Consider the following 15164-nt stretch of genomic DNA (forward strand, 5'->3'; position numbering starts at 1 on the left):
GGCCTCCGGAGGAGGTGTGTGCTCCAGGGCAGGGGGAGGGGAAGATCGAGCCAGGGGGTGGAGGAGGGGTGGAGGAGATGGGGAACCGGCAGGATAGGGGGGGAACTTACCTCCTCCTGCTGCTTCCTCCTCTTCCTCATAGGTGTGGAGGGCCCCCTCTCCCGCGAGTATCGCGGGTCCCCCACTTGTACACATATAAACACATATATGCTATTTCAAAATGCATGTCAAAAAAAGGCAGACAGTTTGCCTGGGGCATCAAAGAAAGGTGACTGAGAACTGATCGACTATTTGACTTTCATGTGTATGTATATGTGTGAGGCAGACTGCAACATTTGGGTTCATGCCACAGGTGAAGGGGCTGCAGTTAAGATTTTGCCTCTGTTTTCACCCTCGGTTTCTGTTTAGGACTAGAGTTGAAAGGAATTATGGGAGGAAAATTCTTCTTACATGACTTCCTTTGCCAACATTTGAATTGCAATTCCTTTATAATTAGAACAATTATGGATGCTGTTCGATTTTGAGATTTGGGGGAGGAGAGGAATAAATGTAAAGATATTGGATGTAGTAGATTGGTAATTTTTTTGCCTTAAAATCATCCCGTTGTATTTAAAAAGGACAAACAATGCATTTCAAGAGCAAAATTTGCAAAGATATTAAAAAAGTCATGTTTAAATTGTGCTCGGTTTCCAGTTTATGTGCAATGTGTTTTGTGACTTTATTTAGCACCAGTATATGTTAAGAAATCTTTAGTAGTTTGCAATCCTTTCTACCATACTTTTTTGAGTTGTTCCTATGTGGCTTGTAAAACACCTTTTCCAACACAATAATCTGCCATTTACTGAATCAATATTTCAGATTTAAGCTTATTTTCCAAGTGTTTCATTTTGGGGCATAGACGACTAACCCTTTTCTGAACTAACTAGAAACATTACTTGAGAAGCCACAGCCATTCAATTATTTTATTTATTGCCTGCCTTTTTTCACTGAGACTCAAGAAAGATTACATGAAGGTGGACTATTAATATAGTATGTAAATATATAAACTGTGCAGTCCAACAGCACAAGGCATCAATAAGCAACACAGCAGAGCTAGAATTACAAATTAGAAACCGTGCAAAAAAAAGGATCAGACATAGTATATTCAGATGACAGAAGTGGAAAACAATGCAGTAAAAGCAGGATAATATTAGAGTAAATGGAAAATACATACCATACACAGTTATGCATACAGAGTCATGGACCTGTTTATAGAAGTGCCTTCCCCCGTTTACTACAGCTCTATTCCCTTTATAAAAATGTTCTCCTGTACAATTCTGGTAAGGCATAGTTTGTGGAATGGCGGAAGTGTGGGAGCCTTCCTGACCAGCCTCCTCTAGTATTGTGGCCATCCTAACGAGTTTTCAATGATTTACTGAAAAGCTTTTCTTAAGAGAACAAGGGATTGGATGGATCCAAACAGGGGTCATTTCCTGCAGGAGCGCACAGGAGTGGAGCTCCGGCAGTAAGGAGCTCAGGGGGCAGGCTCATGCAACAAGCCCCGCCCCCTGCTCCCAGCAGCCCTCAATCGGGCCATGAGGAACAAGAAGCAGCCAGGTAAGTTGCAGAGCCCCCCCCCAGCCCGCCTTCAGGTACAAGCCCTCTCTCCTCTGCCAGGACAGTTCTGCATGTTCCCCCCCCCCCACAATAGCTAGCAATCCAAAACAGTCCAGTGGAGCCTGAGCGGTGGGTGCTGCCTTCTGACACACTTCCCATGATGTCAGGGAGTGTGGCATATGCAAATAAGTTATGCTAATGAGCTCCTGCACCTCTTTTTCTACGAAATGACCCCTGGATCCAAACATGCTTTTCTGCTTGTGGTCCAGGGTTCATTTTGATAGCAACAGCTTGTCCAGCATAGTGCTGAGGTTGAGCGCTGCAAAGATTTTTGGTTCAAGTGTCACTTCTGATAGGCAATTGGCAGCAAACTCAAGAACAAAGTTTGAGTCCCATGGCACCTTCAAGACCAAGAAAGTTTAATCCTGGGTATAAGCTTTTGTGTGCATGCCCACTTCTTCAGATGCCACAGGAAAAGCTTATACCCAGAATAAAACTTTGTTGGTCTTAAAAGTGCCACTGGACTCAAACTTTGTTCTGTTGCTTCAGACCAACACAGCTATCCACCCACGACAAACTCTGTAAGGGATGTCCAATTAGGCAAACCAATTCCTCTCTCTCTGTGACTTTTCTTCATCTGCTGTTGTAACAATGATGAGGATAATGTATGTAAGGCTTTTTAGTGGGTTCAAAGTGCTGTATGAAAGGTAAATATTATTGAGTGCTTATTTTCCCCCAGTATTACCACTGATGAATGTGGAAGTGTGGATGGAGGTGCACCCTCTTTGCATGGCAGAGCAGCAACACACACAAAGTCACGCCACGGCCATATTGCAGACAACCTAACTATGGTCATGTGAGCAGCAGGACTCCCCGCTCCCACCCATGTCTCTTCAGAATGTCTTCCTATACAATAAGCCAATCTTAATATTTGGAAGTTTGAAACATGGTTTGCAATGTGATGCAGGACTTTTGTTCCAGAACATTAAGGATGAAATAGTATGTGCATTTTCAAGCACTATAACAATCACTTTGGGAAGCTTCCCCGCTTCAGTTAATGCACATTATCACTGTTCACAAATTATGCATTTCCTGCTTTAAGTGCCACCATGCCTGCTCCAGGAAGTGTAGGAGCCCCCTTCGTGACCACCTGGATGCTAGCCAATACTGTCCTGCGAAGAGATTGGGATGCAGTTGCATTTCGACATGAGGGATGGCAAAGGTGTGCAAACTGGGATTTTAGCGTAGATCACCTTGTCCTATTTGTAAGCTGCCTTGAAAGCTTTTTGTGGGGGAATGGTGAGATATAAATGTTTTAAATAAGCAAAAAAACCTCTGATCCTGTGTTGCTGGCCTGCTGAGTCACCATCAGCACTTCTGACTGTCTGGTTCAGAGGAAAGCCTGGTCAGTTTCACCAGCATCCCCACCCCACTGCCCTGAACAAAATTCAGCTGGTAGCCTTCCCCCAGTCCAGAAACCTTTCCCCCTTGCTTTCTGTTTCCCTACTGAATGGTGCTGTAAGGTTTCAGGGAGCATCAGCAGGGAAAGGAAAAAGCACTTCAAAGTGTTAAGGAAAGTGCCCCCCTATTTTTCTGTCCCTTTAGTGGCTGTTTGGGGAACTTCAATTTGCATGCCACTGTGGGGTAAAAAATAAAGGTGGCACATGAAAGGAGAGCGGAGTTTTTTCCAGGCACATGTGGAAACGTACAGGCTGAAGTTTTCGTGCTAGAGGCTTGTTCGTGCTAGATGCTCCCGTGCTATGGGAAGCCATTTTCACTTGATATAAATGCACCTATTTTTCTTCTGACAAATGTTGGCAGATATGCCTGCTGCTATCTGCAGGTACCTGACATTTTGTCCACTTGTATTAAATCACACTTTAAATTGTGGTTTCTGGCTTATGCTGGGGAATCTTGCTGCCACGGATTGCTGGTATGTGGGCTTGGCAGTGCAGTCAATGGGTGTTTTATTTTATTGCCCTTGAAGGCAAACTTCAACTGGTACAGAGTGTTGCAGCTCAATTACTATCAGGAGCTAGGTGGAGAGTGCAGAGAATACCTACTATACAGTCATTTCATTTGTTAGTGATTAGTTTCTGGGTTCAGTTCAAGATTCTGCTAATTAAAGTTCCTCATGGCTTGGGACCCCACGTCTCTAGGATCATGTCTCCTGATATGCTTTGTTGTGACACCTTCATTCATCTGAGTGAGTCCTTTGAAAGTGCCATCCTGCAAGCAGGTAAGATCAATGACAGCCCTTACTTGTAAATTTTCTGGTGCGGCCCCTGCCTGGCGGAATGGCCTGCCTAACAAGGCCAGGAACAAGGCTCCCACAGTGCAATCATCAGAACAGGAGTTCAGGAGGGTATTTTGATAAAGGGAATAGTGTTGATGTTTTCATACTTGTGAACAGATTCCAGATAGAATTAAAGCAATTAAAGCTTTGTAATCAGCCTTGAGCCTCTGCAAGAACAGTAGGTTTTAGATGAAATAAGTAAATAAATACTTTGCATTTTGGGTCAAGAGAATTTCCCAAGTGGTTAAGCTCATTTGTAAAAACCAGTAACAATAAAATCAGTCTAATAATCAGTAATTAAAACCAGCAACAACATAAAAATCAGTTGGACAAGACTGTCTTCGCTTGGCATCTAAAGGCCACTAGTAAAGACAGCCGTCTTTAGGGAGGGAGTTTCTGAGGCGGGTGCCACCATACTAAGCTAGGGTTGCCAGGTCTGGGTTGGAAAATACCTGAAGACTTTGGGGGTGGAGCCGGGAGAGGGTGGGGTTTGGGGAGGGGAGGAGCCTCAGCATGGTACAATGCCATAGAGTCCACCCTTCAAAGCAGCCATTTTCTCCAGGGGAGCTGATCTCTGTCAGCTGGAGATCAGCTGTAAAAGCGGGAGATCCCCAGGCCCCACCTGGAGGCTGGCAGCCCTATACTAAGCCCTGTCTCTGGTTTCTCTCAATCAATCAGTTTATTGTAGCAGTCAATGACCAGCAGTACAGTACAGATTTAAAATTTTTAGCAGTGATAAAAAGAGATAAGATTTAATCTTAAAAACATAATAAAATCCTGCTGCCACATGGGATTTTTGATGCTTATAAACCTAAACAGAATTTAGCCACCTGAAAAATAGTCTGGTGATTTCTATCAGACAAAAGATAATCAAGCCCCTGTCTCTGGTGGTGAACCACGTCCCTTCTGAAGGCAAGGAGTACCTGAAGAACAGGCTCAGACAGGGGTCCCAGGTAGAACCTGGTTCCACCTGGCAGCCGGCGGTGGGATCCAGGCTTCTTCCTGGGAACTTCTGCTGTGCGCATGGAGCACTTGTGGCGTGATCAGAGGTCATTTCGGGGGGGATTGCGAGGGATCGCAGTTCCCCCGGGTGAGGTACGGGGGCGCGGCACATGCCAAAGCCCCGCCCCCTGCTTCCGGCCGCCCCGCTTCCGGCCCTCATTCAGCCAGGAGGAGGCAGGAGAAGAGGGAGGGTAAGTTGCTTCCTCCCTGCCTCTCTCCACCCCTGCCTGCCTGGGGCCAGGGAGGGCCTTTGCGGGGCTTCCTTGCACTCCTGCCGGCCTTGCAGGTCCATTGCCAAGCCCCTCATGGGGCTCGGCAGTGGAGCTGCAAGGCCGGCGCTGGTGGCCGGTACCGTTGGGGGCGGGGTGTGTGGCCTTATGACACACTTCCGGTGATGTCAGGGGGTGTGGCATATGCTAATGAGTTATGCTAATGAGTTCCCCTAGCTCTTTTTCTACGAAACGACCCCTGGGCATGATGATGTCACCGAGAAGTGATATCATCACATCGCTGACGTTGGGGGTGACACTCTAGTTTTTGGGCAAAACTCTACGGTTTGTAGGCAATCTTACCAAAGAGTTTTGCCCAGAAACTAGAGCATCACTGGCACGATGGTGACAGGATGACATCACTTCTGGGTGACATCATCACATCGCCTTTTGGGCCAGTTGGGGGCGGGGAAGCTCCCCCCTCAAGTGGGGTTTCCCCCTGCCCCTGGCGGGGGTCTGGCAACCCTCGGCTCAGAAGAGGATGCAGTCCTTACACCCTCATTTTCTCCATATGAACTTTTCCCATAGACAAAAGGTCCTCTTCTGTTTTCACTAACCATCTGTTTCATGGTGACCACTTAAATGGGACAGGTGGTTAGGGCTGGCTTTGAAGGTTGGCAGTGTGGGGCATCTCCCGAGGCCTCTGCAGAAGTCCCAGTGCTAACTAGAAAAATGTAATCCATTTGCTTCCAACGGGAATGGAGATTTACCTGAAGGCTCCTACTATCTCATGCTTGGAGAAGCTCCTGGAAAGAATGGTGTACAAACCTCTCTCTCTCTTCCAAGAAGAAGGCGTGTGCACAGATGATGAGATGGCATGCTCAGAGGAAAGGCTACTGAGGGAGAAAGAGGAATGTCTCTTCTTAGGAGGCCATAATTCTTCCAATTTGGAGGGGTGGTTAAACACCATCTAATTACATAGGGGCACCTTTTAAAACAGGAAGACAGGAAGGCCTGGCGTGATCTGGTCCATGGGGTCACAAAGAGTCAGACTGGACTGTGCGACTGAACAACAACAAACCTTTTAAAAATCAAACTGATTTGTCGTCTAAAGGTGGCTGGCTGCCCTTGCACATTAAAAACACATTGTACGAATATTCTTTATTGGACAAATATCACATAATTCAAACCTATCCTTCTGATTGGCTTAAATGATTCATCAGAGTGTTTCTCAGTCTTTAAAAAAATGTTCTAAGAAAATATACCATGCATATCCCATGTTCACCGAGGGTCACAGATGATGCAAAGGTATGCTGACTGATCCCAAAGGATATGAAATGGTTACATGTGAAATGTGAAACAAATGTCCCATTTTAACTTTTTCTGTTGGGGGGGGGGAACTTGAGGTGTGAATGGGAGTTCTTTCACTGCTGTTAGATTAGGGTTAGACCCTCCTGGAGGGAAGCAAATTAGAGAGGGCCAGGGTTATTGTTTTAGTAATCAGCAGTGGCCGTTCGAGTTACAAAGCAAATGCGACGTGTTGTTGAATTGGTGGCAGATCCCATTTTGATCCAGGATTAGCAGAGGGCCGCAGACGCCACATTCTTCTGTTTCCAGTGTTTTGCTTTTGTTTGTTTTGTCTTTAAATGCTTGCTAATATTCCTCTGCATTCGCTCTGCCAGTTCCCTGCTGTGCTGGTATTTGTAGTTGGTTCACAGGCTGCCTTCGCTTGCTGATTGTGTGGGTTTTTTGGATATATGTGTTTTTTGTTTTTAAAAAATTACGGAGTAGGGGAGAGGGGCCTGTCTAATAGCCTCCTTGCTGCTGGTCCAAGAATCTGGCTGGGTTCCAGCACCTGGCCATGACATACAGCACCCTTCATGAAACCAGACAGAATTAAACCCTTTGTTTCCTGTTTGCCTGGCTGGCTTAAAAAAAAAAAAAGAGGCAGGGAGGCTGGAGCTCCCAACAAGACTGTCTTTGTATTAATTTAATTAATCAGTTTAGTAGAGAGAAGGGGGGGAAAAGAGGATGGGAGTTCATGTACTAAATGTGTGTTTTTCTTAGGGGTTTAAATCAGTTGTCCATATTGGGGGCTTGATCGCTGATACTTCAGTGGGGAAGAAAGTCTTTTGAGTTCTTGACGTCTTCCCGTGAACTATTCCTAAGTAAATTCCCAGAATTGCGATCCAGTAAAAAATATTTCTGGGTCTTTCCAACTAGCAGCTGTTGCTAATTCCTTGGAGTTGTGCTTAAGTTTTTTAAAAACCCAGAGTTTCTAGTCTGAATATTGTTCACATTGCAATGACTTGGACACTATTTAGAATGCTGGTATCTGCTGGTGCCTTAGATCAAGTCATGACGATACTTAAAGACTTGGTATCTTTAAAATTATATGGTGTTATCTTTATGAGTTGCATCAGTCACATTTTATGAAATGTTGGGACTTCCCTACTTACAAGTGAGTAGATCGTCACCAGCTTCTCCACCCCTGAAATTTCACTCACCTGATTTGTACTGCATTTGTACTCTTTCTAGGGTTGCCAGCTCTTGCTTGGGAAATACCTGGAGACTTTGGGGGTGGAGCTTGAGGAGGGCAGGGTTTGGGGAGGGGAGGGACTTCAGTGGGGTATAATGCCATAGAGCCCACCTTCCAAAGGAGCCATTTTCTCCAGGTGAACTGATCTCTCTGTTGCCTGGGGATCTGTTGTAGTAGTGGGAGATCTCCAGCCACCACCTGGAGGTTGGCATCCCTAGCTCTTTCCCTGTTTTCTCATACCATGCCCTCCTCAATGCCTTTCTTCTCCTTGTCTGCTACATATGTCTTGGCCACATGCCAGTCTCCAGCCTCTCTCAAACCTACAGAAGCCACCAGTTTACATAGTTGCATATTGCTGAATTTGTCACTGGTATGCTTTGTGACAGTCTTGTAGGAGTGCGAGCCAGTAGATTTCATGTTGCTTTCAGGAGTCGCCAATTGCTGCATTCTGTGTAATGGACACAGGAGGAGCTAGGCTCAAAAGAAAAGCAGGAATAAAATGCGTTTTGTTGATTGCGCCAGTCTCAGTTTTGCCCTGGATCTTCCAGATAGCTTTTAAAGAAAATAAATACATAGTTCCTGTTTAAACACAGAAGAGTGAGATGAGTGTGCTTGGTGTCACTGCAACACAAGTGTGAAGTTTGACTTCTACCTTTCGCAGTCTCAATAAGCTTGAGGCCGGCATTGCTAAACCGCTTGCATGGATGCATCCCGAAACATCCCATGCTACCTCTGTTCGAGAAACCCATCTGGGGTGAACTTCAGCTGTTGTTAATTTGCATCTGTTAACTCATTTTTGCACAAGTGCACATTTCTTAGCAATATGTGCTTAACTTTTTGGCTGAATTGAAAGGACACCTTGCTTGAGTCTGTCCTTCATTTTACATCATTTTAAATTTTTTTGTCACATCCAGCCTGATGGAAGTGTTCTGATGAGCTCAAAAGCTTTCACAATATTTTGTCTCCTTTTGGTTTACATGGATTACATGGGTTTTGTTTCTTATTTTGAAAGGGCAACAACTGGAATACTTCTGTGTCACCTCTCTCCACCCCAAAAAAGGTTCAGAAGGGTTAGAATGCATTGCCATACCTAAGCTGCAATCTGATGCTTTCTAAAAAAGAGTGAGGGATCAGAATAAGCTTGTCTTCCTTGGGTTGTGCTGCCTTGCTATGAACTCTGAAAAGTAATTACCGTATTTTTCGCTCCATAAGACGCACCTGACCATAAGACGCACCTAGTTTTTAGAGGAGGAAAACAGGGAAAAAAATATTCTGAACCCTGGGGCTCAGTATTCGGTCCATAAGATGCACACACTTTTCCCCTCACTTTTTTTGGAAGAAAAAGTGCGTCTTATGGTCCAAAAAATACGGTATTTATGTTTCATGTGTGCTTAGGAATGCACCCAGAAATTTGCTTGCCAACTTAATGTTGCCTGCATTAATGTTGATTTGCTTGCAGTCAAGATTACAAGTTTTGTATTTGGCATTTCACATGCCGCATTTGTCATTGTAAGTAAAATAACTAGTTTTATATGGTTCTAGTTTCCATGTGCCCATTACTTAATGGTAGGGAGGGCAGCTTTTCTTTGTAATTGCACTTTGAAAACAGATACCCAGCCCCATCTCCTAAGATAGAAGAGTAATTTCTGTCTTTGAAATTAAGTAGCGCTAAACCACCATTGCATTGTGTTTTAAGATGTGGTGGTTAACTAAACTGTGTAACTAGAAATAGCCTTGATTAAATATTTTCCAGTATGTTCATCTGGAGCTTTTAAAGGTAGAATTACCAGATGTTCCTTACTCCAAGGAACACCCTTTTCATTTTACTGGAACACTTCTTATTCCAGATATTGCAGTTCTGTAGAACAATAATGAGATGCCTCTTTACTTCATACCATTCCATCTCCACAACATTCTGTAAAAAACAGATGCTTTAAATTGTGCAACATGCTCTCAGTTTTGAAATCCTAATGTAGCAGATCCTCATGACTATTAAAAAACCCGACACTTTAAAAAAAATGGAGTTTCGAAACAGAGCTGCTTCTGATTTCATCTTTTGTGTCACCAAGGCCATACCTCTGCCCACAGCTCATCCAGGTTTGTTTTCTTATTTCTGCCTGTTCCAGCCTGGCTAACAGAATTTCTTCACCTGCCACAGTAACATTGCTTTGACTTCTGTTGCATCCTGTAGGCCTTTAGACTACAAGAGATGCCACGAACTCTACGTGCAGCCACCTGAGTGCTATCCGGCTAAGGGTGTTGCTGGTCCAGATTCACCTTGATTCTCAATGAGAAAGGAGGACAATAAAGTAAAAATAAAATCTATGAATTGGCTTCTTTCTCTCATAGCCACTCTTTAACCTGCACAGATAGAGATGTGCTATATAGTTTGCTGCTTGATACTCGCCTGGGGAGAGGCAGTTGTTATTCATCCCAAGCAATTAGAAAGTCAAAAGTCCATTTGTAAAGCTGTTCCCTCTTGTTCAGTGATTGATGTCTGCTTGGATCCTTCTGCCAGTCCTGCTGCTGCTGCTGCTACTTCTGCGTATGGCTCTAGCAGCTATGCTGGGCACTTTATTTATTTATTATTTCAATTTATATCCCACCCTTCCCGCGAACTAGTTCAGGGTGGCTCACAACAATAAATATAAAACAATCTAAAATAATACAATAAAACCAATTCCTAGGCATGGAAGGCCTAGGCTAACAAGTGCAGGGTGAGAGGGTGCTTAGCTCCCCCCCCCCATAAGTGCTTTGCCCTCTTGGGGAACTCTTGGTTTACCCCATTTGTATATGTGAAACTGCCAGTGGAGCAAATAGTGCCCACCGGGGCTATTTTGACTAAGCAAAACAGTGTAGGAGGAGATAAAAACACTCCCTGCACACTATGGTCCCAAGCTGAATCAGGCCGTGGACATCCAGGAATAAAGTTCATAGCATGGAATTTGCAACATGTGCCGGGGGGGGAGGGACGGGGGGCAGTACATGTGGTTAGGTCCTCAGGCAGGTGGTCCACTTTGCTGTTTTCTGTGTTGTCCTTTTTTGAGAGCTTAGAATTGCAGGCACAAGTAGATTCCTTCACTTTCTAGTACATTATTATTCTGAGGTCCCATGACGGCTCGGACTCCTTTCCAATTATCTTCCAAAATGGGAGAACTCTGGAAAGTCAAGAATGAATTTCGTGTGCAAACACACACACCCCATTTCATGCACTTGAGTTACATAATCATATATAGAGAAGAATTGTCTTCCCCCAGCCCCAAAGGAGGGACCCCTCCCATTTTACAGAAGAAATTATCCTTGATGTAATATAGAGTTTGGACCACCACATATCCATAACATCAGTTCACCTGGAGAAAATGGCATTATACCCCACTGAGGTCCATCCCGTTCCCAAATCCCACCCTCCCCAGATTCCACCCCCAAATCTCCAGGCATTTCCCAAACCAGAGTTGGCAAGCCTACACCTAGAAGATTCCCACAGAGTGAGGTTCTGGTTTACACTGGGGCAAAAACATCTTGGGTCTTTTGTGGTTCATTAGTCTTTGTTTGGTTCCTATCAGAACAACATAAACTGGTGTGAGGTGGCCTTATTGTGTTTGGGTGTGAGGGGGAGGGGGTTCCAGATATATTGATTGCTTTTTAAAGAAAATGTTTCATCTCTTTTTCATAGGCGGCAGAATTATTGATCGCTCCACATGGGCACATGTTCCTGAACTGGAAGAATACATTTCAGAGTGCACATTGTTCTGTCCCTACCCATCAGTCCATTTAGCATGGTATGTGCATTTCTTTTTTATTAAGCTGCCTCTTTCTAAGTGTACAAACTCTGGTAAGTGCATGAGTTTTAGACTCCCTCAAAACCCTTTAATGGCTGTTGTGCTGCTTGGGCCACAAACTGACAGTTCCTCATGGGGGCACATGGGTGGTCGAAAAGGACCACATTGGCTTGTTCGTAGTGAAAGCTCTGATGAGCACCCAGGCATGCCTTAGTGAGTACATTCTCGTGGTGAACCTCCCTTTGTGAGGGTCCTTTGTGTGAAACCAAAAAGGTTGGTATGCTTATATGTCATTTAGCTATACCTGTTTAAGTATACCTCTTCGGGACCATCTCTTCTGGTATGTCCCCCAAACAGCATTGTGCCTTATGGACAATAATCTCCCCGGTCCGAAAAGTATTTGTTTAGCCTCAACCTGGGCCAGAGCCTTCTCGGTTCTCGCCCCAGCTTGGTGGAGTGCTCTACCAGAAAAGATCTGGGCCCTACGGAATTTGATACAGTTCCACAGGGCATGCAAGACAGAAATGTTTTACCAGGACCGCGGTTGAGACAGAGAAGCTCCATCTGGATTGGCCCCCCCCCAGCCCCTTCTCCACCATCCAGGGGTCATTTCGTAGAAAAAGAGGTGTAGGAGCTCGTTAGCATAACTTATTTGCATATGTCACGCCCCCTGACGTCACCGGAAGTGTGTCAGAAGGCAACACCCACCACTCAGGCTCCACTGGACTGTTTTGGGTTGCTAGCTATTGGGCAGGGGGGGAACGTGTAGATCTGCCCTCACAGAGGACGGAGAGCTTGTCCCTGAATAAGCCTTGGCCTTAAAGGTGCCACTGGACTGTTTTGGATTGCTATCTGGGGGGGGGGGGCTCTGCAGCTTATCTGGCTGCTTCTTGCTCTGACTGAGGGCTGCTGGGAGCAGGGGGTGGGGCTTGTTGCATGTGCCCGCCCCCTGGGCTCTTTACTGCCGGAGCTCCGCTCCTGTGCGCTCCTGCAGGAAATGACCCCTGCCACCATCTATCCCGTCATTGTACCAGCCTTTCCATTGACACGCAGGCTGTACAAGCCTCACTTTGGATAAATTATGTTATTTGGTGCCCTATATTGCCATCTGATTTTATCTTAATTTATTGTTGTGATAATTGTTTTTAACAACTAATCTACAATATTGTTTTTTAACATTGCTGTTACATGCCCTGAGCCTTCCTGTGCAGGGGAGGGTGGGCTGTAAGCCCAATGAATGAATGAATGAATGAATGAATGAATGAATGAATGAATGAGGTATTCACAGTGCCTAGTTTTCTGTCCAACTGTACCAATTGCTTGGGTGTGCTACACTTATATGAAAGAGTAAGAGTTTATCTACTGACTGTGTCTGGCTGGTACTGTCTCTTCTGTGTTTCTTGAGAGCTGGCTCTTTCATCTTTGTTTTAAAGAATGTGTATGGGTTTTGTTTGTTTGTTTGTTGTTTCTTCAATCAAGTCACAGCTGACTTAGGGCGACCCTGTAAGGTTTTCAAGGCAAGAGTTGTCCAAGGTGGTTTGCCGTTTCCTGCCCCTGCATAGTGACCCTGGACTTCCTTGGTGGTCTCCCATCCAAATATTGACCAGGGCTGACCCTGCTTAGCTTCGGAGACCTGATGAGGTCAGGCTAGCCTGGGATATCCAGGTTATTTTTCTTAGGAGAATGTTTTCTAGATAGAAAAAATATGCTTTCTGTGATTCAAGGAAAGCTATATACTTTAGCACTTAAGACATCCAAAGACATTTAGCAGGGCTTGTCCCCAGACTAAGTAGCGCAATTACTCTGCAAGTTTCGGGCTGTTATTTGTAGGAGTGCCATGCACAGTTTACCTTAGAGTAACAGCAAGAGAATGGGATCCTGCCCCCATGGAGCTTACAACTTGAATTTTGACAGAGGAGAGGCAAGGGAGCGAGGGAAATCAAGATAGAGGTGTGACTAAACAGGACAAAGGGTATATACATTAAATTTCTGTTCCTCCTGTTCCCTCGGGGCAACGTATATGATTATCCTCTGTTAACCCTTAGAATTTGAAGTGAGTTAAGATGAGAGAGTGGGAATAAGTCGAGGTCATCCAATGAGTTTCATGGATGGCTGGGGATCTGAACCAAGGTGACTTCCTGCCTTAGTCCAGCAGTCTAACCACTACACTACACTGCCTCTTAGTGGTCATTGCAGTGAACATCCATATTCACTTAACACAAAAAAAGCTTAGATGTTTCCCTTCGTCAGTGGTTGGATGAGAAGAACCAAGCTCAAACCCTGTGTTCCACTTTAAACTCTCCCAAGCTCACCACTATAGCTGTGGTGGCTCAAGTGGTTAAGACGCTGAACTGCAGGCTGTGGAAGGTCAGTAGTTCAGCAGTTCGAGACCCGGGTGCCGCATGATGGAGTGAGCTCCCACCTCTAGTTCCAGCTCCTGCCAACCTAGCAGTTCGAAAGCAAGAAATTGCAAGTAGATAAATAGGGACCACTTCGGTGGGAAGGTAACAGCGTTCCGTGCGCCTTGGTGTTTAGTCATGCCGGCCACATGACCACGGAAACGTCTTCGGACAGCGCTGGCGCTTCGGCTTTGAAACAGAGATGAGCACCGCAACCCTAGAGTCGGATTCGACTGGCTTTCGAGCAAGGGAACCTTTACCTTTACCTAAGCTCACCACAGAATTGCTGCCAATCCCACTACACTACACAGTATCCCTTCTTCTCTGTCTGAACGGCAATTGCCCCGACGTGGTTTTCCCAGGGTGCAGTGCCAAATTCAATAGAAAAACCTACAAGAGATGGAGTGGCTCATGCTTCTACCACAGAAGCCACTTAAAATGCTTCTTTGGAGGACTGAAAATTGCAGAAAGTCAAGGTTTCCATTGATCTTCCGGCTCACTAACACATTGAAAAGGAGAATTCCTAAGCCTGCTTCGAGACGATAAAATGTGAAGTTCACCGGCCTAAATAATAAAATTACCCGACCGATGCTAGGTGACCAGATGAAAATGTGCAGTGGATTCCTTTGCAGAATTGACCCTTGTGTTTTATTTATGTCTGTTATTGAAAAGATGAACATCCTGCCCTCTCTCAAACATCTTTCAGGGCTTTGGAGATGTCCTGCCTCCCCAGAGAAGTAGGTACGTTTGACTTCTGTCTTTTGGGTGCTAACCTAACTACTCTCTTTTCCCGTTTATAATTATTCTTTAAAGGTACTGATCTGCTGCTGCTGACTTTTCGTTTGGTTCATTCATCGGATCTTATGTTTTGTTGTTTTTAAATTATTTCATTACCTTTATATAAGCTACCTTTGAGCATTTGATGGGGGGAGGAGAGAAAGAAACAGTATTCTAGCATTCCACACTTCTGCACCTGCATTTATATCCTGCCATCTTAAATTTAATTCGATCATTGTTTTAAATGTTTTATTGTGGACCTTTTGTGAGCTGCCCTGAGCCTGCTTGCATTGGAGGGCGGGATAGAAGTGTAATAAAATAAATAAATGTATTTGTTTATAAAAACTTTTTTTGTACCACCAATCGGTTGCCTCAAGGCACAGGAGGTAGCTTAGTGCATCTTTATATAAAACCTAACCAATAGAAGTGGAAAAAGCAAATTAAAAAGAGAACTAAAAAAATCCACTGTTTCATTATTGCTGATTGCTAAAGGCAAACCTACACTAACAGTCTTGCCTTGCTTTCGAGTACAGCAAAGTTCAAATGCAAGGGCGGGGAATATTGCAA

The 15164-nt window shown here is 44.8% G+C and overlaps 1 long non-coding RNA gene across 1 annotated transcript in view; it reads left to right on the forward strand.

The window, feature by feature from the left end:
- LOC107122532 overlaps nucleotides 1-15164 on the forward strand; it is a 301527-nt gene that overhangs the window by 65101 nt on the left and 221262 nt on the right. The window contains exon 2 of the long non-coding RNA XR_001482924.1: nucleotides 11316-11421. This is a non-coding gene — a long non-coding RNA (uncharacterized LOC107122532). The remainder of the gene's footprint in view (nucleotides 1-11315; nucleotides 11422-15164) is intronic.

The sequence above is a fragment of the Gekko japonicus genome, unplaced genomic scaffold (assembly GCF_001447785.1).
Source record: "Gekko japonicus isolate JY-2015 unplaced genomic scaffold, Gekko_japonicus_V1.1 scaffold1032, whole genome shotgun sequence".
Classification (NCBI taxonomy): Eukaryota; Metazoa; Chordata; class Lepidosauria; order Squamata; family Gekkonidae; genus Gekko; species Gekko japonicus.